Source organism: Sminthopsis crassicaudata, chromosome 2 (genome assembly GCF_048593235.1).
Source record: "Sminthopsis crassicaudata isolate SCR6 chromosome 2, ASM4859323v1, whole genome shotgun sequence".
NCBI lineage: Eukaryota > Metazoa > Chordata > Mammalia > Dasyuromorphia > Dasyuridae > Sminthopsis > Sminthopsis crassicaudata.
Genome location: NC_133618.1, coordinates 590190587 through 590213484, shown reverse-complemented (window position 1 = coordinate 590213484; position 22898 = coordinate 590190587).

The following is a 22898-nucleotide window of genomic DNA, read 5'->3' as shown; positions in this document are numbered from 1 at the left end:
GTTTGGAGTTCCTTGCCAGAATCCAACGCTAGGGTCAGGCTTAGGGGCACTCATTCCTGCAGATTAAAGCAATCTCTTCAGTAGTCTATGTTGGTTAGTTATTTTCCTTTGTTTTTGAAGAGGACCAAAATGACATCATTGTGTTAGAGTCAAGTTACAGTGTGTCTGATTGTGGCTGATTGGACCAGTATGAGCTCAGAAGGCTCTCCCACAGATTGAACACAAATAGTCCATGTGAACATTTGGGGTGGATTCTCTAAATTTGTGCATCTTGTGGGTTTGGTTTTTTTTTTTTTTTTTTTTTTTTTTTGAGCTCCTTCAACTCTGTTTTGCTCGTAGAGCAGTCTATGTAAAGGGCAGCACAGTGTTCATTTTATTTACTTAAGCTGCCGTAGCCGCTGATCTGCATAAGTGAACACTTATGGTTGATTTTGTACAATAGTCACAGCTTCCCTTCTCTTCATTATTTGCTTTAGGATTTATTCATGTAGAATCTCCTTTTCCAGGAAGACTTAACTGGAAGGAGCCTTAACTCTCATCTAGTTCATTCCCACCTTATTTTAGAAACAAGAAACTGAGTTCCAGTGGCAAGAAATGACTTAAGTGCCTAAGATTTTCAGATAATAAGTAGGAGAGGCAGTATTTGAACCTTGGAAATGCTGAGAGTGAAAAAATTTCTGGAAGAGAAATATAAATGAGTTTCTAATGGGAGACTTAAGTCTTGATCCTTCCCTCCTTTTATGATGTGGAGGAGAGCAGAAAAACTCCCATGATAGCCCCCCATGTGTAGGTCTGTGAGCTTTATGTGACAGGTCAAAGACTGAAATGCTGGGGTGTGCTAGTTCAGTATCTTCATTCTAATCTCCATTCCCTCTCTACCTTAGTCCATGAATGTCCATGCTCTTCTAGTAAGTTGATTACAGAACAGTGTGTGTGTGTGTGTGTGTGTGTGTGTGTGTGTGTGTGTGTGTGTGTGTGTTTGCCTGCACGGATCACCTTCTGTTATATCTGATGAACCCTCCCAACTGGGTTGAGCCAAGGGGAAAGCCAAAGGTCATATTTCAGATGGAAAGAGGAGGTGGAGGTCACAGGGCACATTGTTCTGCTACTCTGGCTGCTGGCAAGTCCACACAGAGGAATTAGAAGAATTGCACCAAAGGATGGGGAGGAGAAAAGGATGTTCTCTGTATTCAGTGCCATGGACTGGGACTGCCTCTAGGATTCTCAAAGTTTTGTAGTGTTGTTTTTAGACACAATTGTACTATTTTTGTCCTCACAGGTTGAATAACTAACATTAATACTGAGGAAAGCATAAGGAGTAAGGAACTTTTGCCATTGTTCAGGTCCTTTCCTGGGGATTTAGCTGCATCTTTCTGATCAGATGGAGTGGCCCGGTAATTAGCCCCTAGGTAACATTCTGGAGATGGGAGAAATCAATATCTTCCCCTTCACCACCACTTCTAGTTTATAGGTAAGGACGTTTACCTCTCTCTTCCCAGTGTTTCAAGGAGAGTTAAGCAACCTTTTCATTCCTTGCCTTATTACAAATTGTTATTCTTTCCAGCATATAAGTAAATGGCTCTGGTAATTCCAACAGATCATCTGAAGTTCCAAAGGCCTGCAGAGAGCCAGATATTACTCTTCTTATCAGTTAATTTAACAGGTATTAAACTTGCTCCAGCCAATGAAATCTAGTAGGACCAGAATTTATTAGGTAGCTACTTAAAGGAATTCAGGGTTGTCTGGGACTTCCCTGAACCTCCCCTGGGACCTCTGAGAGCCTTGTCCCTGATAGCAAACTGGCCCAGGTGCATTTTTGTATCATTTCTTTGGTTATCCTTTCAGAGTGATTCAAAAGGAAAAAGCAAACTAACAACAAACTACTACGTTTGAAAGAGATTTATTTTAAACAGTCATTTTCTTCACCAGATTTGGGACTGAAAGACCAATGGGTGGATAGACAAGAAGTCTGCTTATTCAGAGAAAGATTTTGTGAAATGGTGAGGCAGCATGATCTGACTCCAGATTGGATAAGTTTCTTTTATAAATGAGTTTTTAGCTTGGATATGGAAATTAACTATCTAAGCCAAGTAATAGCATAAGCTTAATCATCTGTCTGGTCAAATCCAGAGGTAATATCCAAATGCATTTGCTGATTGCTGTTGCTTGAAAGAAGCAGACCAGTGAATGGAGATGGGAATTTGGGATGCTTGGAGATTTTGATTCAAATGGTATTTGTGGTCCTTGTACCTTTATCTATAAAATGTCTTTCAAAGCACTGACTAGGCATGAGGTCCTCCAGTTGGTACCATTATATCCCAATGAGATATAGGGGGAGAGATTTATGGGTCAGAGAATTTGGGTAAACCTCTCCATTTTATAGGATGTGCCAGTAGAGTTAAATTTTAATAGTTCAATAAATTCCATTGCATCCCATTTGACAAACATTTATTAGGCACCTACTGTATTAGCTTCCTGGGAAGATGCAACATTTAAAGAGCTTACTAACTTATTAACTTACTTTGAATTTTGCTGATTATGGAATCTCAGAGTCTAGGAGCAACATTTAATTCAAACTGTATTTTCACAAATAAGGGAACAGAGGCTTAGAGAGAGGAAATGGCTTGCCTAGGGAATAGAGAGCTATAAATATAAAATAGATAATATAATATTATATTGTGATATAATATATAATAATATAAATATATAACAGATAGTTATAAATCAAAGAGCTGGGACTCAAACCATGGTTTCCTTGTATGCTCCTTGTCCAGGAGCATATTTCAACTTGTACAAGGTTTTAGAATTACAGAATCTTGAGTTGAAAAAACCATTGTCTTGCCTAATCCCCCACTGAAAGTAGGAATGAAGCCCCTCTCACAAAAACCCTGCTGGATGGCCATCCAGTTTTAGAAGGCTTTAATTGTAAGAAAGACTTTTATTATATTACAGAAATCCACCTCAGACAATTTCCACCTTTCAGCCCTATTTCTGCCTTCTGGGGCTCCCCAGTGTAAGTCACATAATAGCTGGTCCAAGGGCCAAATAGTGTCTATAACTCGGGATGTCTGACTGTCAGAACTTTGCTCTTTCTAGGATCCCACCCAAGACCTCCTGCTCACATTAATGTCTGTGCCATCATTTCTCTCGCTCTATGGGGCTGCTCCTCAGTGAGGCATGGCCCTGGGTATGCATTTTCTTTTTTTTTTTTTTTATTTATCAATGATAGCTTCTGTCATCACATGCCAAAACCAAATATTCTTATCTTTTTTTTAGGTTTCGGGGGGGGGGGGGGCGTTCATTAGGATGCTACAGAGTTCACTGCATGCTTTAAAATCAGCGACAAAGCCTGAGCTCACTTCTTGTGACAAGGCTCTGAATATAATCATAGATCTGTCACCAAGTCTGTAGGCTTATGAGGGGTTGTCAGATCTTCTGAAGTGAGGGATGCTGGGCAAAAAAAAATCTATTTCATGAGAAGGAAAAAAAAAACCCAGAGAATTATATGGCATTTAAAGAAAAACAAAGAAGAAAAAGTCAGACCAAACTTTATGTTGCTAAAGAGGAGGTTCTAGACAATGCAAAGTTTCTGCTACTTTCATAAGAGAAAAAAAAAAAAAAAAAAGATGTCCCAGGAAGAACATGCATAGTAGCAAAGTTCTGAGCTGCCTGAGATACATCAGACTTGACATCATCATCTCTCTCTCTCTCTCTTCCCCCCACCCCTTTTTCTCCAACTTTCAACTCAGATTTCTATTTGAGACTGCTCCTTCTGCTTCCTTCTGGGATGTATCCATGAGTTAATAGAATTGAAAAAATGCCATCCTTTGCAGTGAGATAAATTTAGGTATAGGGCACCATCATCCTCCTGGGATGCTGGTGTGCATCTTAGTATGAATTTTACTAACTCTAAATAGTTATCTGACCTGAGAGAAATAATTTAGTATCATACCTCAGTTTCCCCCATGAGTGAAAACTCAATATAGAGTAGATACACGCTTTAGGTGAGGATTTTATTAAGTAAACTCTAAACTCTTTTCCCAACTTTCTGAAGTCTCTTAATTCTTCCCTGGATTTAGAATCCTAACCTGAAACGAAGTTTCTAGCTCCTTCTGAGGAGTACATATTGAATAGCAGAAGCATTTTTTATTCTCCTGAAACAGCTTCTTGGGCTTAGCTCCCTTAGCTTGAGAAGTTTAGGCTTCCAAATTTGCATCCAAATCCTTCTGAGATGAGTGTGATTTGTCCAGTTCCTAAGACTAAACCGTTTTTGTGAGCAAGTGTAGACACTTCTCTCCTGTTACTCAGCAATTCTCAGGAAAATTTGGTGTGGGGAGACACAGAAAAAGGCAAGCTCTATAAACAGTTGGTGACCTCGGTTATCTCTGAGGTTCTCAGTGTACTCTATGGGGCCTGATTACACCACTCCCTCCTAATCTCCACCATCGGTGGAGAACGTCCAGCACCCCAGCTAAAGTGATTTTCCAGCTCTCAATAATAATGTGGCATAAAGGGGACCACAGATTACTCCAAGCTTTGTCACTGAGTAGCATTTCAGTAGGGGCTCGGTGGAGGGAGAGCTGGATAATGTTTACATCATACACTTCTGTAATATCCCAGGGCAGTTAAGCTTCTCCTTCAGCACAAAATTCACTGCAGAATAACTCAAATTACATGGAAATTAGTCATAGAAACATGGCCTTTAAGCCAATTTTTTCCTTTTGTTTCCTATCCTTTCACTCACCCAATGCTCCAGTGAGAATATTACATTCATTCAGCTACAAGAAGGCTGACTGTGTGCTGAAAACCTACTTTGTATTTCAGGTCCCTCTAATCTCCCTAATATTGTTAAATACTGTAGCATAAGCTCCACATAGATTGTGCTGGAATGTAGGTAAGAGTGGCATCCATTTTCAAATGCAGGCTAAGAGCACTTTCAGGTCTAGAATCCTATTTGAGGACAGTTGCATCCTGCTGCTGACAATACTATTCTCAGCACTCAGGATTATGCAGTTGTTGTTCAGTTGTGTCCTACTCTCCATGACTCTGTTTGGGGTTTTCTTGGCCAAGAACCACTGGAGTGATTTGCCATTTCTTTCTCCAGCTTATTTGACAAATAAGGAAACTGAGGCAAGTAGTGTTAAATGACTTTCCCTCATGGTCACATAACTAGTTAAGTATTTGAGGTCAGACTTAAACTCAGGAAGACCAGTCTCCCTAATTCCAGGCCCAGTCTTCTATCTATCTATAAGATATATATGGTATTATAAAGGAAACCAATAGTTATAGTGAAATGCAGTAATAAATTAAAAAAAAAAGTTCATGGACCCCAGATTAGGAACTCTAGTCCTACCTAAGCAAATATAAGTTTCTAATAAATGGAAGTACCTATAAGTAAACATACATACATAAATTATCACATCCATAATAATGACTATTATAGATGTGTATATATGTATATATATGTTTGTATACACACATTATATATGTCTATATACACATGTCTATATATACAATACATATACTAATATATAGTATATGTGAACATGTGTATGTATAAATACATATATATAGGAGAAACAGTAAAGAAGACATTATTGAAATAACAAACAGAAAGAAAATCTGGGAATAAACATTAAAAAATCTTTGCTCTTTTGATTCCTGTGTTTACTTCTTGGTGCTAGAACAATGGGTTACGTTACCTTAATCACAACTGGAAGTTGGAATTATTTTCCTCATTCATCATGCTCCGTGTTAACTTCATTGTCAACTTCTTTTAGAAGACTCTTTATTCTAGCAAATATTCCTCACTCTTTTAAAGTTGTTAGACCTTAATTCTCTTCTAGGTCTCAATCTATCCTGTTATGTCCTAGGGTTATATGGATTTGGGATTTCTAACAATTATGAAAGGGAAATTATACACACATACACACAACTGATGTTAGAGCTACTTAACCAGAATGAACTATAAACACTTTAAAAGTTTAATTCTGTGTAAACGAATGATGCTTAATTAGAACTCATTCTCTTTCCCTTGAGGCAGTTTCCCAAAGAGTCTTAATCAAGCTGTTGTTGTTTAGTTGTTTTCAAGCTGTTCAGTTGTTTTCAGTCATTTACTTATTTTTCATGACCCCTTTGCAGTTTTCTTGGCAGAGATACTAGAGTGTTTGCCTTTTCCTTCTCCAGATAATTTTACAGAGGAGGAAACTGGAGATAAACAAGGTGAAATGACTTGCCCAGTGTCATACAGCTAGTAAGTATCTGACAAAAGATTTGAAATTAAAAAAGATGAAATCTTCTTGATTCCAGACCTGGCACTCTATTCACTGCACTGCCTAGCTACTAGTTAATCAAGTTGGCTACTGTCTGTAGTTGAAATCAAGAAAATGAGTTTTCATTATGTTTTTCATGCTTTTCAATAATTCATATTGATCTTTCTCTACCATTGTTCCAAATGTATCAGTTTTTAGCTAAGATTATTTATGTTATTGTCTTTCAGCGAGACAAACACACATGTATGTTTCAGAATAAAGAGACTTATAAAAGAAGTTGCTGTGGAGACCCCCTTGGGGGCAACAGGAGCTATCCCATTGTGGTATATTCACAGTTAGCTGGAGAGCAGGGCAGGCCAGGAAAGAAAATAGGGATATATTTGCAAAATATTGAGTATATCACTTTGAGATAATTGCCAAACTCAATCCCCTGGTGTCTACCTCAGGATCTAACCCCCAGAAACCTTATCCTAGATCTCACTTCTTAGGGGAAAGGGGGCTCAGATGATCCCTAAATATTGTGATCCTATTTCTACTCAAGGCACTTATTTCTGGGTTTAACCCTTCACCTCTACAGTTTACATTCTAGTTACCAAACCTTGGATTTTTTGGCTTCTGAGGCCCTTCCATCCCTGCCACTCTGAAACAGCCTGTGTTAGGCCTGGAGTTTCCACTTTTTTATTTCCCTATGTTGGCGGATGGTGGTGGGGTGGCAGCTGTGTTTGGACAGCTCTAGTTTGCCCATCAACTTTAGTTCACCATCTTGATAAAAGGTATAAAACAAAACATATTTTTCCTCATAGCTGAGTATCCCAATAGGGTAAATGCTGGCCCTGATCCCCCTGGCTATTCTCTGTGCAGACACCAAACTGCTTAGCAGCTGCTTCTGCTTTCCATTCATTTTGGGGATGATTTCTCTGAATGCTGTCTACAACATGGAGTAGCTATGGACTCTGGTTAAATAGGGGTTTTGTTGTTCAGTGAAGAAACGCCCTTACAGAAAACCTGCAGCTATTAGCCAGATGGCCTTCAGTCACTCATCCAACATGATAGCCATTTGATGGAAAACTTTTTCAGATACCATTTTAGAACTGTCCAAATATAGTTCTAGGCTTCATGTCATGTTGTCTTAGAAGCTCCATTTGGGGAGCAGCCCTGCTGTCTCTCAGTGGGGATGCTGTTCTCTTGTTGTTTTTAAGCAGGTAGTTCTCTTGACTATAAAGAATTTGTTCTACCTGAAAATGTGCTTTTTCTGCCTTAAATAGAAGAAATTGAAGGTCAGACTTTTAATTTAATTGTTTTTAATGGGGAAGAAGGGGAAAGAGTACTGACCTCTGTTTTGCTGACACTGGACAATTCAGAAGGTGCTTCTGGTGCTTTTAATGAATAATTGTTTTGTTATTATTATTGAGTTATGGCCAATTCCTCATGACTCCATTTGGGTTTCTTAAAAAATTATTTAGTATTTTAAATTTTTCCCCAATTACATGCAAAAACAATTTTAACATTCTCTTTTTTAAAATTTTGAGTTCCAAATTCTTTTACTTCCTCTCTTCCAACCCCTTCATTGAAAAGGCAAGCAATTTTATATACATTATACATGTGTAGTCATGCATCAATATTAGTCATCTTATGAAAGAAAACATAGACCGAAAAATAATCAAAAAAATTCAAAAAGTAAAAAAAAAAAAAAAAGCATGCTTCAATCTGTATTGAATTCAATATTCAATTCTTTATCTGGGGATGGATAGCCTTTTTCATCATAAATCTTTTTGAGTTGCCTTGGATGATTGTATTGCTGAGAATAGCTCAGTTATTCACAGCTGATTATCTTACAATTCTGCTGTTACTTTGTACATAATGCATTTCACTTTGCATCAACTCATATTAAGTTTTTCCAGGTTTTTCTGCGAACATCCCGTTTCATCATTTCTTATAGCACAATAGTATTTCATAACAATCACATAGCACAATTTGTTCAGTCATTCCCCTATTGATAGCCATCTTTGCAATTTCCAACTCCCTGCCACCATAAAAGAGCTGCTATAAATATTTCCGTACATATAGGTCTTTTCCCCTTTTTTTTTTTTTTTTTTTTTTTTTTTTATCTCTTTTTGGATACAGTGCTAATAGCATAGCTAGGTCAAAGAATATGCATGTTTTTATAGCTCTTTGGACATAATTCCAAATTGCTCTAAAGAATGGTTGAAATGCAGTGATTCAAGGCAATTCTAATAGACTTGGAGGTAGAAAATGCCAATTGCACCTAGAGAGAGAACTATGGAGACTGAATGTGGATCAAAGCATAGTATTTTCACCTTTTTTTGTTTGTTTCCTTCTTGTATTTTTTTTTTCTTCCTCTTTTGGCTTGATTTTTCTTGTACAACATGACAAATATGGAAATATATTTAAAAGGATTATACATCTTTAACCTAAATGAGATTGCTTGCTATCTTGAGGAGTGGAGAGAAAAGGGAGAGGAGAAAAATTTAGAGCACAAAGTTTTACAAAAGTGAATGTTGAAAACTATCTTTATATGTATTGAGAAAAATAAAATATTATTTTAAAAAGAATGGTTAAATCAGTTCATATTCCACCAACAGTGCATTAATGTTTCATTTCCTCACATCTCCTCTAACATCTGTAATTCGTTTTGTCCTATTAACCAATCTAATAGGTATGAGATAGTACTTCATACTTGTTTAAATTTGCATTTCTCCAATCAGTGATTTCGAGCACCTTCTCATATGGCTATAGATAGCTTTGATTATGTAATTTGAAAATTATTCATATCTTTTGATCATTAATTGGGTTCTCTATATATTTGAAAAATTAGGCCTTTATCAGAGAAATTTGCTTCAAAATTTTTTTCATAGTTATGATTGCTAAATATATTTTCCTTAATCCTATTTCCCCCCATGCATTTATTCTATTTGCTCTCTCCTTTCACTTTTTTCCTTCTCAAAAGTGTTTTGCTTCTGACTACTGCTTCTCCCAATCTGCCTTCTCCAGTTCACATATCCAATCCCCTCCCCCTTCTTCTTAACCTTTTCCCTTCCTACTTTACTATAGGGTAAAATAGATTTCTATATTTCATTGAGTGTATGTTATTGCATCTCAGCTGTTTTCAGAGATACTTCTAGGGATATTTGTAAGTTTTCAGTTCTTCCAAAATGGTATGATCTAAGGACAGACATGTTTATTACTCTCCTGGCCTATGCTCTGGTCTATAAGTGACCACAAGTATTCTTTTTTGCCTAGAAACAGTGAGAAAGATCCCTGCTCTACTGTAGCCACAAACTCTACTGTGCTAGTGTTCCTCCTCCTCCCGAGTCTATCATGCAGGACTGTGACCGTGTAATACGGGCAAAGCAACAGTCCTGCTCCCAGTGCCAGCAAAGAGACTCCTTTAATCTCTTTCTGATCATTTGTTCTACTCCTATATTGTTTGGGGGGTAAAAGCAGCTGCTGTTGCTGCCCTGGTTTAGTGGCTCCCAAGGTCTGTTCCTGATTTGTTGGGGCCTGGTCTACACTGGCACAGTCTGCAATGGATTGTAATCCTGTAGATTGTGACAGGTGTAACAGGCCTTTCCTATGGACTTTCTAAGTTGGGTTTTTTTTTGTTTTTTTTTGTTTTTGGCTGGAAAATTATTTCTCCCTGTCCATTTGTGGGTTCTGCAACTTCAAGAATTGTTTTATGACTTTAAGGTATCCTGAGGATTTTGCCTCCCCATTTGGGGTTTTCTTGATAATCATGTCATTATTTTAATTGTTAATTATTTAAAATAATATATGTATATATTGCTATGTTTCAAAAGCAATATAAGTAGAGAGGTTATAAAATAAGCACAAAGAAAAAAAGTTTTCAAATGAAATAGGATTTCTCTTTCAATCCCCTCCTCCCACTCTCAATCATCTGTTCACCACAAGCTGTTTTCTTTTCATCATCTCATAGCTAGTTTAAATAGAAAGACCTGTTGAAATCACAACACAGAGAAATGGAACTTTGGCATCTTGGGCCTATAGCTATGATGATCAGTATTAAAGGAACTCATCCATAAGTCTTGCTGTTCGCTTAATTGTTTCTCTCTTCAATTGCCCCATGGACTCTAGCTCGAAGAGAAGAGGAAGCCTTGTTGAGACTACAATTCTTTCAAAGCTGAGTTCTTGGTTAGGTATGGGTTGGCATAAATAGCAACTGCAGCGCTATCTATCTCAGAGATTATGTGTTCATTATCACAAAAGGAGGACTGAGGTTTTTGGGCCATTAACACAATGCTCTGTGTTGCTCGTCTGTGCTATTTTAAGACAGGGAGACTCTTGAGAAGTCTTGACAAACCAGGACTTCTGAGGGCGGCTGGGACTAGGGGAAGGAAGTCCTTGCACATAAGTCATGCTCCTATGAAACTTGATTAGCTTTCAGAAGAGGATGCTCAGTGGCTGGATCTGAGCCAGATACCTCCATCTGGTTGCTTTCTTTCTGTAACTACACAGCTCATTCCACATTTTTCTAAAATAAAGTCTACTCTGCACCATAAAGTTTAGAGAATATAAGAAGGTACTGTAAAACCTCTTATACTACACAGATCGGCAACCACCCAGTAGTGAAGAAAAAGAATTTTAACCCATTCCTTACTATTGAGCAAGTACATTCTGGTAGGTTTTGCTATCAGAAAATATTTTTATAGTTGGGAGGGAAAATGTTAGGATTACTAAGTGAGAACTGAGGTTGTCTGGATAGTTACAAGGTGAGAACTCAGGTTGACTTGATAGAGGGGGCAAGCTCATTGGCTGGGGTGGTTCTTCCCAGAAGCCCTTGCATTATCCCACGCCCATTCTCTGGGAGGATAAAAAGAGACAGCAATGGGCGCAGAGGGCAGATCGGCCTGGAGAAGGATAGGAGCTGGAGGAGATTCAGAGCCAGGATTCAAGAAGAAGACTCTGAATTGCATCAGGCTTGACGGGGCTCTCTGCAGGAAGGGAAGTCACTTCTTTGACAAGAGTTAACAGCAACTGCCTGGAGACAACGGTTCACTACAGGAAGAAGAATCTGTCTGAGAGATTTGAGTAGACACAGCAGATCTCTTCCCAGAGAGCGATCCAGCAGCTTTTAGAGACGGCAGCTCGCTACAGGAAAATATACTTCTAATATATGCTAATATATTCTAATAAATATGCTTCTAATAGCACTTAAACTTTTAAAAGCCTTATAAAAAAAACATACTATTTATTCAAGCAGAAAATAATTCTCCACAAAACAATTCCCTATGAAACCTTTAAAAATGGGAGCAGAAAAAAGACACAAGGGTTGAGTAAGCTTCCTTTAGATCTCTGCTTTCCTGAGGATCTAGAGGCCTTCTTTTGTTTAAGCAACAACAGTGTGCATTTGCAAAGTAAAAGGTTAGGCTCTAACCTTTTAAAGATAAGAATTCTTATCTTTGATAAGATCTCATCTTTATATTTAATGATTCATGAATCTTTGATTCAATCAGTTGGGGCACTGTCTTTCCCACCAAAATGATAACTTCTTTAGGGGCTCAGTAGAGTTTTTAATGAGCTATGGCATAAAAAATTCATCACATGGATGTTGTTCAGTCTCTTCAATCATGTTTGACTCTTCATGTCCCCACTTGGGGTTATCTTGGCAAAGATACTGGAATGGTTTGGCATTTTCTTCTCCAGTTCATTGTACAGGTGAAGAAACTGAGGCAAATGGGGTTAAGTGATTTGTCCAGTATCACACAACTAAGTGTCTAAGGCTAGAATTGGACTGGGGAAGATAAGACTTCCTGACTCCAGGTCCAGTACTTTATCCACTGTGCCACCTACTTGCACATATTGTCACTTGGTAACTTATATTTTAAAAACTCAATAATTATGTTTATGTGCAGCATTTAGCAGTTCTATCAATTCATTCTATGAAAGAAAACAAGAAGCTAGTCTATGGTAGAGTAGAAAAGAAAGGAAAAAGTTTTGAACTAAGGACCTAGGTTAAATCTTTCCTTTGTCACTTACTATATATATATATATATATATATATATATATATATATATATACATCTCACTTCTCTGGACTTTAGCTTCTCATTTAAAAAATGATTGGGTTGGACTAGATTATTGCATATACATTACATATTTGTATGTATATTGCATATACATTACATAACAGAACTTGTTCAATACTCCCCAATTGGTGCCTTCCACATGTATAATTCATTTCCCAATATATTCTTTCTTGACCAAAAATCATTCCTAATTACAAAGAGAAAAAAAGTTAAACTTTAAAAAATATATTTTATTTGGGGAAAAAAAAACAGTAAGGAAAAAGAAAAACAGGAGTACAATACAAAATAAAGCAAAACAAAAGAGAACATTGTCATGTGCCCAGCAGCCCTCAGGGAGGATTCAAAATATATAACAAATTACCAGATCAAGAAAACATATATATTAGTAAAAGAAATTATATTCATGAATGTCCATTTTTTTTCCTTTACTTCCTTATAAATTGTTCTTTGGTTCTTTGCTGCACACCTTATTTACTTTTATTCTTTTCTCCCCTTTTCTCTCCCCTTCACTCCTAAGCAATCTGAAGTTAAGAAAAGATATATTTATATATACGTGTAGATACATACAAACACACACTCATACACCTCCCCATATACACATCTTTCCTATCCCTGATGCCTCTTTAGTTAAATTCTGCTCCATAACTTGCCTTGCTATTACTTAATCTTGCTCCCCGCCAAGGATCCCTCCCTCGTCTTCTTCCCTCACCCTTAGTTTCCTCTGTTAAACTTTTTTTTAAAAATCACATAAAACAATTCTGAAAATATATTTGCAGTATTCAAAAATCCATGGTTTCCTATTTCTACAAATAAGGGAAGTAAAGTATTTCCCATTTCTCTTCTTCAGAATCAAGTTTGGTCACGATAACTTCTTAGCACTCAGTTTTGACTCATTTGTTGTTCTTTCCATTTAAATCATATTTACTATTTCCCTCTGATTCTGCCTACTTTATTCTGCATCAGTTCATAGATTAAGAAAATATCTCTATATTCTTAATCATTGTTTCTTAAAGCATAGTACCATTCATGAAGAGGTATGCTGGAGGTAGCTCAAACAAGCTCACTGTTCTATTGCCTGGATTTTAGAAAGTGATGGAGAATATAATATCAAATATTTGGATGCTATCATGTCCCACTTAATCTTCTCCAAAATAAATAACCTCATATGGCATTATATTGAAGTCCTTCACCATCCTGGTAACTCTTCTTTGGACATTATTCTCTGGACTTGTTCAAGTAGACAACAAACCAATATGTTTCAGAACTGGAACCAAAACCCAGGTCTCTATTTTGGAATCACCATTTTGTCATTCTATCATATTACCTCATGGCACCTTAAGCTTTATCATGATTCATAAATTTGATTCTCTATAGCACATATTTTCACCAAATGTATTTTAGCTGATGCACCTTTACCAGTGTGGTCTCCCTATCTCTTTAGAAGAGCTCTTCTACTTTAGAACTCAAGTGGGTATTTGAAAACTAATACCGAGGAGTATCATAATGCTTAGTAGCTGAAGGTATTCTAGGAGAGATTAGATGACTGCTTGTCAGGGATGTAATAAAGGCCATTCATTCATTGTACCATGGATTGAATTAACAGAAGTGTCAACTGTCACATTGATAATGCTAATTTGTATTTTTCTAAATCAATATTTACTTCTTAGGGAGTCTTTTTTATCTGAATTTGACACCTCTGGAATAGAGGGCCCTAAAGTCCCTTCCAATATTGAGAATCTGTAATTCCATGGTGATGACACTTTCTGAAAGTAGGCTGGTGCTTGTCTAGTGATACATAGCTCATCAATGAAAATTTATCTAAAGTCTTTCAAGATTTGTAAGATCTGTCAGAGATTGTGATCTACTAGTATAGCTTTTGAGACTTCATGGTCACCTCTATGTCATTATTAGTTATTGAGTGATGAGCCTGTTAGTATATCTTTTTTTTTAAAAAATTCTATTTTTCAATAAACAAGCATATACTTTCTTTCCTTTCCACCTTGTCTGCTTTTCTTTCCACTGCCCCAACATAAATTCTCCTGTAACAAATATGCACGGTCAAATAAGACAAATTATCATATTGGCCACATCAAAAATTACATATCCTATCCTCCGCCTTGAGTTCATTGTCTCTGTCAAGAAATGGGTAGCCTCTTTCAACAACAACCAGTCCTATGGAATTGTCCTTAATTGTTGTGTTGGTTAGCGTTCTTAAACCTTTCAAAATTGTTCATCTTTATATCCTTACTATAATATAAATTGTTCTGTTGGTTCTACTTACTTTATCAAGTAGCAATTCTTGCAAGTCTCGGGTTTCTCTGATACAGATTTCCTGAACTTAGAAAAAAATGTTTCCACTAATCATTCTATCATTTTTCACTTCTATCCCATCTTTCGTATTCCTTTTATTGTCAAATTTCTGAAAAGAGTAGTTTATACTCACTATATTACCCTTCTATTGTAACCTGGATTTAGTCCCTATAAAGCCAGTGAAATTTACTGTAAAGCCACCAACAACCTTCTAGTTGCTATACTTCCTTATGCGTCTTTCCTTCTTTCTTTAAATTATTTTCCTTGGAAACCACATCTACTTACATGGGTTCAGCTGTGACTCTAAAATATAATGAGATGCAGATGATTCTGAAATGTATGTATGTTCAGTTAGTTCTGCATTTCCAACTGCCAGTGTGAACATATAGCCAATATCTTAAATTCCCCATGTTCCAAACTACCTTCATCAATTTTTTATTTGTTTAATATTTTATTTCCCCCAATTAAATGTAAAAACAATTTTTAACATTTGATTTTTAAAATTTTGACTCCCAAATTTTTGCCCTTTCTCCTTCCTCTCCCTTCTCATTGAGAAGACTAGCAATTTGATATAGATTATACATGCGCAGTCATGTAAAACATATTTCCATATTAGTCATATTGCTTAAGAAAACAGTACCAAAGAAAGAAAACCTATGAGAAAAATAAAGTATAAAAATATACTTCAATCTGTATTCAGACTCCATCAGGTTTTTCTCTGGGGAAGGACAGTATTTTTCACTCATAACTGATCATCATACAATATTGCTGCTACTTTATTCTCTCATTTCATTTTGCATTAATTTATGTAAGTCTTTCCAGGTTTTTCTGAGAGCATCCTGCTCATCATTTTTTAACATAATAGTATTAATCAATTTTCTATCCATCCTAGTTCTTCTTCCACAAATTCCCTCCTTCTTTAATCATCCTCCTGATGTGGGTGATGTAGACACCATCTAATGATAAGAACCAAAATTCTTCATGTGAAGAATTCAAAGTACCATACTCTTTGACAAAATGTAGATTTATTTGGGGGAAGGGGTTACAGATGAAATGAAGGAGTATATGGACACCAGGAATGGTAAATATGAAATGGAGTGGGAGAGCATATGAAAGACAAGTTCTTTAGTGGAACTCACAATTATCCAGTAGAAAGGGAGCCTCCCCCCCCCATAAGGTTGGGGTATGTCCTTAGCCGGCAGACTAAATCCTGAATGGGACTTAGCAGCCTCAAAGAGCTGGTTAGCTGTAAGGAGGAGAAGAGGGCTTGAAGCATAGTGGAGTTAGGATAGATACCATGTAATATGGGAGAAGGAAAGGGGAAAGACTCCACAAGGCAGTGTCATGACGGGCTGACCCAAAGGAAGGCAGCAGCCATGGGATGGCCCGTAAGTAAATTTTATAAGGAAAATTTAACCTCAGGGACATGACTGGGATTTTTGATAGGGCATGGCAAGGTGAAGTTGCCCAAGACCTCTACAGAGAGTAGACTTCAGGAGTTGATATAACCCGGATTTCTGATTGGATGATCTCCCCAAAGACCACTGAACTAAACTGATCTCTATCAGTGGTTTTCCCTGCCTTTCTCAGGGACTAATTTTTATCAGTTCCTTTGATAACTACACCCAACATTGAAGACCCCATCACTCCCATTACCCATGCTTAAAACCTCGGGGCTATCTTTGATTTAACCCAGCATGATACCTGGCTCATAGCAGCCACTTATACTTAATAAATGTTTGTTGATTGACTGATTTCTGTCTCTGACTTCTATTATCCAATTAGTTGCCAAGTCTTGTCAGTTTTACTTCTTAGTATCTTTTATTTCTGTCCTCTTGTTTCCATTTTTGTTGCCCTATCCCAGTTCAGGCCCTTAATTCACATTTGTACTGTTGTAACCAGCTTCCTTAATACCAACCACTCCTTACCTAGTCCATTCTTCTTATCCTTGACAAACTGATTTTTTCCCAAAGAATAGTTCTATGTCATTACACTGTTCCAAATCAAATCTGCAAACGCTTACTGGGAAAGTCTTAACTTAGCATAAGACACGCTAAGTTAAAATAAAGACATGATATAACTTCAAATAAGACTCCCAGGTTTATCTTATACTCCTCTTAATTGTTGACAAATTGCATTATCCATAGGTTCTTTAATTTAGTCCATATTTTTCTGCCCCCTAGTATTCATATAAATTCAAATAAACTCCCTTATCTTTATCCGCGAATATTCTTACATTTCAAGAAATAGATCAAATTTTTTTTCTGTGAATTCTAAACTTGAACTCTATATGGAAGTAATTCATTCTCTAGTAGAAACTCATAATAACTTTAAAAAATTATCTTACATATTTATATTATATTTAGTATTATAATCTTTGAATGCATGGATTATGACTTCTACTAGACTGAAAGTTTTAAGGAAAAGGATTAAGTCTGTTTTATTTGTTCATATTCTTTAGTGCCAATCATTGGTAAGTACTTAACAAATATTTGATGAATCTTTAAATCTAGAATTGCTAAATGTTCATAAAATCATTTAATTTGTGTAACCTACTTATGACTACCATATGTCTCTTCGTCACCTAAAATTTGAATTCTTTGGAGGTATTCTATGATTCATAGCCTTATGAAATCATGATCAATTGTCATTAAATGGATGTTTGGATTTTCTTTTTTCTTTTTGGTAAAGTAAAATTCAGTGTCTTGGGATCATTGAAAACACTGGGAAATTCCTTTCACTTAAAAAATTAGAATCAATCAAAACAAATAGAAAGCTGAACAATATTATCAAATACAACCCAAGTCCCTCTCCTTCTTTTAGTCAGTTCTGGTATTGCTGTATTGGTCATCTATAATGCCTAACTTATATTTGCTAATGAATCAACTCAATGGACTGATCATTTAATTGCATGGCATAATGTAGTCAAGAGGCATAATGGGTATATAGAGACATAATTCTTTTCAGTGTCCATGAATCTTACTGTAGCATTCTGGAATTTCATGTAATCAGCAAAACGTTATCTGCAAATCGGAACATTATTTTCAAGGGAATTCCTCTTCTATTTTAATTCTTTTCAGGCCAACCTCCATGACAGCAGTGAGTATTTTTGGCCAGCATTTGTCCATTTGTTTTATGTTTTGCTTAATGTTGAAAATAAAATTATTATTGAACTGTCATCTTGATGATTGCATTGTCAAAGAATCTTGAATGATTTTATCTTATGCATGGGAAATTATTAGTTAATAGCCTTTAATGCTAGGTTTTCCTCTGTGGAATCAAATGCTTTTTTTTTTTTTTCTTCTTTTTAAGTAAGTCAACTAACAATAAATATAAAGTAGAGAGAAAACTAACTTTGGAGTAGGGAAAACTTGTTTTCAAGTTTCTTTTGTGACTTATATCAGCAGATTACTTAACATCTCAGTTCTCCAGGCAAATTTCTAAGAATTAATTAATTAGAATATTATATATATATATATACATATATATATATATATAATTCATTCTCTAAATTACAAAGAAGTTGACGATTACATCATTTGAAGGAGTTTCCTCTTTGGCTATTTTCTACATCAAATGAAATCACACACACAAAAAAAACCCCCAAAACCACTAACATCCCTCAAAGTAATAAGTACAGCTAGATCTTGTATTCTTTACTCTCAGTCAGTTCTGTTTTGGTGAGCATGCAGTTTGCTATAGAACAACTATGGGACAACCTACTTTGCCTCTGTGTTTTAATTAAAAATAGCACAGATATGTGCATACGTTCCCATCTTTAGGAATACTGCATAGATATGAAATAGACATAGGAGTTAGTTGTTGTTTATATCTTTTTAGATATATATGTGAGTTTGACAGAACCATAGTTGACTTTTTCCCATTCTTTTTAAGTATCACCTCTTTGTGAGATATCTTAAAAAGTGATTGCTCAGGGGCAGCTAGGTAGCCCAGTGGATAGAGCACCAGCCCTGAAGTCAGGCAGACCTGAGTTCAAATGTGGTCTTAGACACGGTATACTTCCTAGCTTTGTGACCCTGGGCAAGTCACTTAACCCCTAATTGCCTCATCAAAAAGAGGAAAAAAAAAAAAAAGCGATTGCTCAGCGATTTCAAAATTATTTCATTCTTAGCACAGGTTCTTCATATGTATTTGTTTTGGTCCAATAACTCTTCTTGTTTTCAAGTACCCTTTCCACTTTTTTAGGTAGATGTCAATGAAATTTGAAAATCACTTGTTACATACCTACTCTGTCCAGATAGCTATCTGAGTGTTATAAGCAAAAAGAAAAAAAAATAGTCTCAGTTCTCTAAGACTTTTTATTCCATCAGCCATCCAGCCAATAAGCATTAAGCACCTACATTGTCAGAGGCTGTATTAAATGCTTTCAATGTTCTATTGAAAAGCACATTTGATAAATATGGTGATTTCACTATCATTGATTTTAAGATATGATTGATATCAGACTAGTAGAAAATCTTTTCCCTCCTTTATGTTTATTTTCTGTCTTCATCTATTTCCTTTCTAGATAATCCTGAGATGATCTGTTACTTCCTATCAAGCTTTGTGAAGATCCACTTCCCTTCCTACTGTTTCTCCTTGTTTTGGAAGTGATGCTACTTGTTTCTCAATTGTCTTGTTCTGCAAATGAGCCTGTACTTTAAGCCTGTGTTACCTTTGGCTTTCACATCTTTCTTTTTGGCCAAGAGTGCAAGTGTTTGCCAGCTGAGTCGGTTTCTGAGTTTTAATAAAAGAATTGTCTGTCCTTGCTGCTACCATTTTCTCATTATGAGTTGTGTCTCAAGTCCTTAAGCTTATAGACCCACTCACTATTTGAGTGAAACTACTTTCTTTAAGATTATCTCATCCTCCTTAACTTCTCTATGGGGTGTGATACTATTAGGGAACAAAATGGCAAAATGGATAGAATATTAGACTTGGAGTCAATCAGGAAAAACCAGAACTCAAATTCTGCCTTGGACACTTACTAACTGGGTGGATGACATTGGGCAAGTTGTTTAACCTTTGCTTAGTTCAAACTAGATGTTCATAAGGCACAATCTTATCCTATGAACTATTAAAAGGGCTCATGAAATAAAATAATCTGCAAAGGCTAATAAATGTATGTGAAATAAGGTCTGTACTTGTATTTGTTCTAAAACTGTTTAGTTTTATCAGAGAAGAAACTTCACATAGTGCTTGGTTTTAGGACACAAAACAGGCCTGAAAAACTCATGAAGAGTTTCAACAGAGAATAACTAGAGGCTAAGAAAGTGTCATTAGATATATATTTGCATGGGGGTGTGTGTATGTGTATGTATACACATATACATTTGTACATTTGTACACACACATATTTTTATATATACACACACATTGAAAGGAATTAAATAAAAATTAAGTCACTACAATTAATCTGAAAAGAAATTGCAAGATTACTATGTGCCTCCTTTGAGTAAAGGACAAGAGGAATGCTCATATTTCACACATGGGATTTAGATTAAATATGGGCTAGTTATTAAAAGTTGGAATGTATACTGAAAAAAGTTGTTGACAGAGCACCAGGCCTGAAGTCAGGAGGACCTGAGTTCAAATTTGATCTCAGACACTTAACGCTTCCTAGCTTTGTGACCCTGGGCAAGTCACTTAACCCCAATTGCCTCAGGGGAAAAAAAAGAGGTTGTTCAATTTTCTCTATATATGTTATCATCAACAACAACATTTATATACTGCAAAGCAATTTATATAAATTATCTCATTTGGGCATCACAATTACCCTGTGGGATAGGAACAAACGACATTATTCTTTGTACAGATAAGGAAACTGAGGCAGAGGCCAAGTGATTTGTCCATTGTTACATAGCTACTGTCAAAAGGCTGAATTCAAATAAAGGTTTCCCTGATCCTAAGTCCAACACCATCTGCTATGAAAAACACCTTTCTAATGATCACAATGGAACCTCATTATTACACAACCTAATATGGTAGAATTTGGCAGAGGGCTTATTATTGGAAATATTCATGAGGCTTTATTAATGTATTATTTCACTGACAGCATTGTGCTCCAGATAACTTCTCTAAGGCTCTTAAATTACAAATAAGTTGCTAATCTGCTTTAGTAGAATGAATTTCCACACTGGGATTTTCCTACCCTGATGAAATCACAAAATTGAAGGTTTAAAAAAAAAAAAGCTTCAAAGGATCTGGTATAACAAGGTACCAATATGCTAAAAAATTTACTTGTTCTTTTTCCCCATCCATATTATCAGCCTACTTTCTTGCCAGAGATCAGTAAAACTAATTAAGTCAAAAATTATTTTTTTTAAAAAAGTTTCCTATTTGTTTAATATATGTCATCAATAAATTGTCTGAACAAAACGGCTCTCTGACTTTTGGTTTGGGCCTGTTTTTAACAAAGGGGGCAAACTTAACGACCTTGAGATCCCTTGCAATGCTGATTCTTAAGCCATGTCAGTTTCCTGAACATAAGGGAAACCATTGTTTTCAATTTCCAGGATGAGGAGACAAAATATACTTCAAATATTTATCCTCCTTATCCTGTCAGCTCCACTAAGAGGCTCTGTTGTAGTCATTGAAATGAAATGCCAGATATAGAAGAAGTATAACTTAAAGTGGCATGTATTGTTCGGTATAAGGAATTATAGTGAAATGTCTAATTCTTGCACACTGAAAGAAATGGAATTTTCTTCATAAAGGAATTTTATGGCCTTTGCATCTGCATAATTTTTGGTGATTTGCAATAGAAGAGGAGTAGCAAACTGACTTTACAACTAGTCATGTTTAAAAAACTGGTATGTTTTTTAGAAAGGCACATATTTTCCCCATAACTTTAAATGAGCATTTATAGGTTAGTAGTGATTAAAATTATTTTATTTAAATTACTTGGGAACCAAAACAGGAAACCTAGAAAATGCAGTGGTTTAGATTAAATTTGCTGGATGGTTTTGAATTCAAAATTTAAACTTAAATTTTACCTTGTCTTGAATTCCTAGTTAGCTCTATAGGGCTGGCCTGGCTCTGAAAGGAAACAAGTTGCAAGGTAAGATTTAAAAGTTACAACAAAATCTTCCACTAAGTAATTGAACCTTTACCTAAACCATCAAAAGCAAATGTGCTTTATTCACATGTGCTAATGAATAAAAGGGTAAAAACATGAAGTACACCTATGTGAAAAATTGATTCTAGCTTAAGTGAATTTTAAATTAATTAAAATGTATTATAAGATGTGATTTTTTTAAAGTGGAGGAAATGGGCAGAGAATGTTTATCAATTGAAAAAACAAATTTAATAAAAATTAAAGAAATGGGTTTGAATATTTTTATTTGTAGTTCTTTCCTTAGGTTTATTCTACTTTTACAAAATAAAGGTTCAATTTCACTGATGCTAACAAGATTTTGATTCACATGTTTTAAACAGTAAGAGTTTATAAATTAAAAAATCCTTTTAACTTTCAGGGCTAATGCTATATAAATTTCAATATCCATATGCTTCAAAGGTTATCAGTTGAAATGCTATGAAAATTTTTTTTTCTTTTTTTATTATTGATAGTTATTTTATTTTATTAATTTTACAATTATAACATTTTTTTGACAGTACATATGGATAGGTAATTCTTTTTTTCAAGCCATTCTCCAATTGATAAATGGTCAAAGGATATGAACAGACAATTTTCAGATGATGAAATTAAAACTATTTCCACTCATATGAAAGTGTTCCAAATCACTACTGATGAGAGAAATGCAAATTAAGACAACTCTGAGATACCACTACACACCTGTCAGATTAGCTAAGATGACAGGAACAAATAATGATGAATGTTGGAGGGGTTGTGGGAAAACTGGGACACTAATGCATTGTTGGTGGAGTTGTGAAAGAATCCAACCATTCTGGAGAGCAATCTGGAATTATACCCAAAAAGTTATCAAAGTGTGCATACCCTTTGACCCAGCAGTGCTGCTACTGGGCTTATATCCCAAGGAAATACTAAAAAAGGGAAAGGGACCTGTATGTACCAAAATGTTTGTGGCAGCCCTTTTTGTAGTGGCTGGAAACTGGAAAATGAATGGATGTCCATCAATTGGAGAATGGTTGGGTAAATTATGGTATATGAAGGCTATCGAATATTATTGCTCTGTAAGAAATGACCAACAGGAGGAATACAGTGAGGCTTGGAGAGACTTACATCAACTGATGCTGAGTGAAATGAGCAGAACCAGGAGATCATTATACA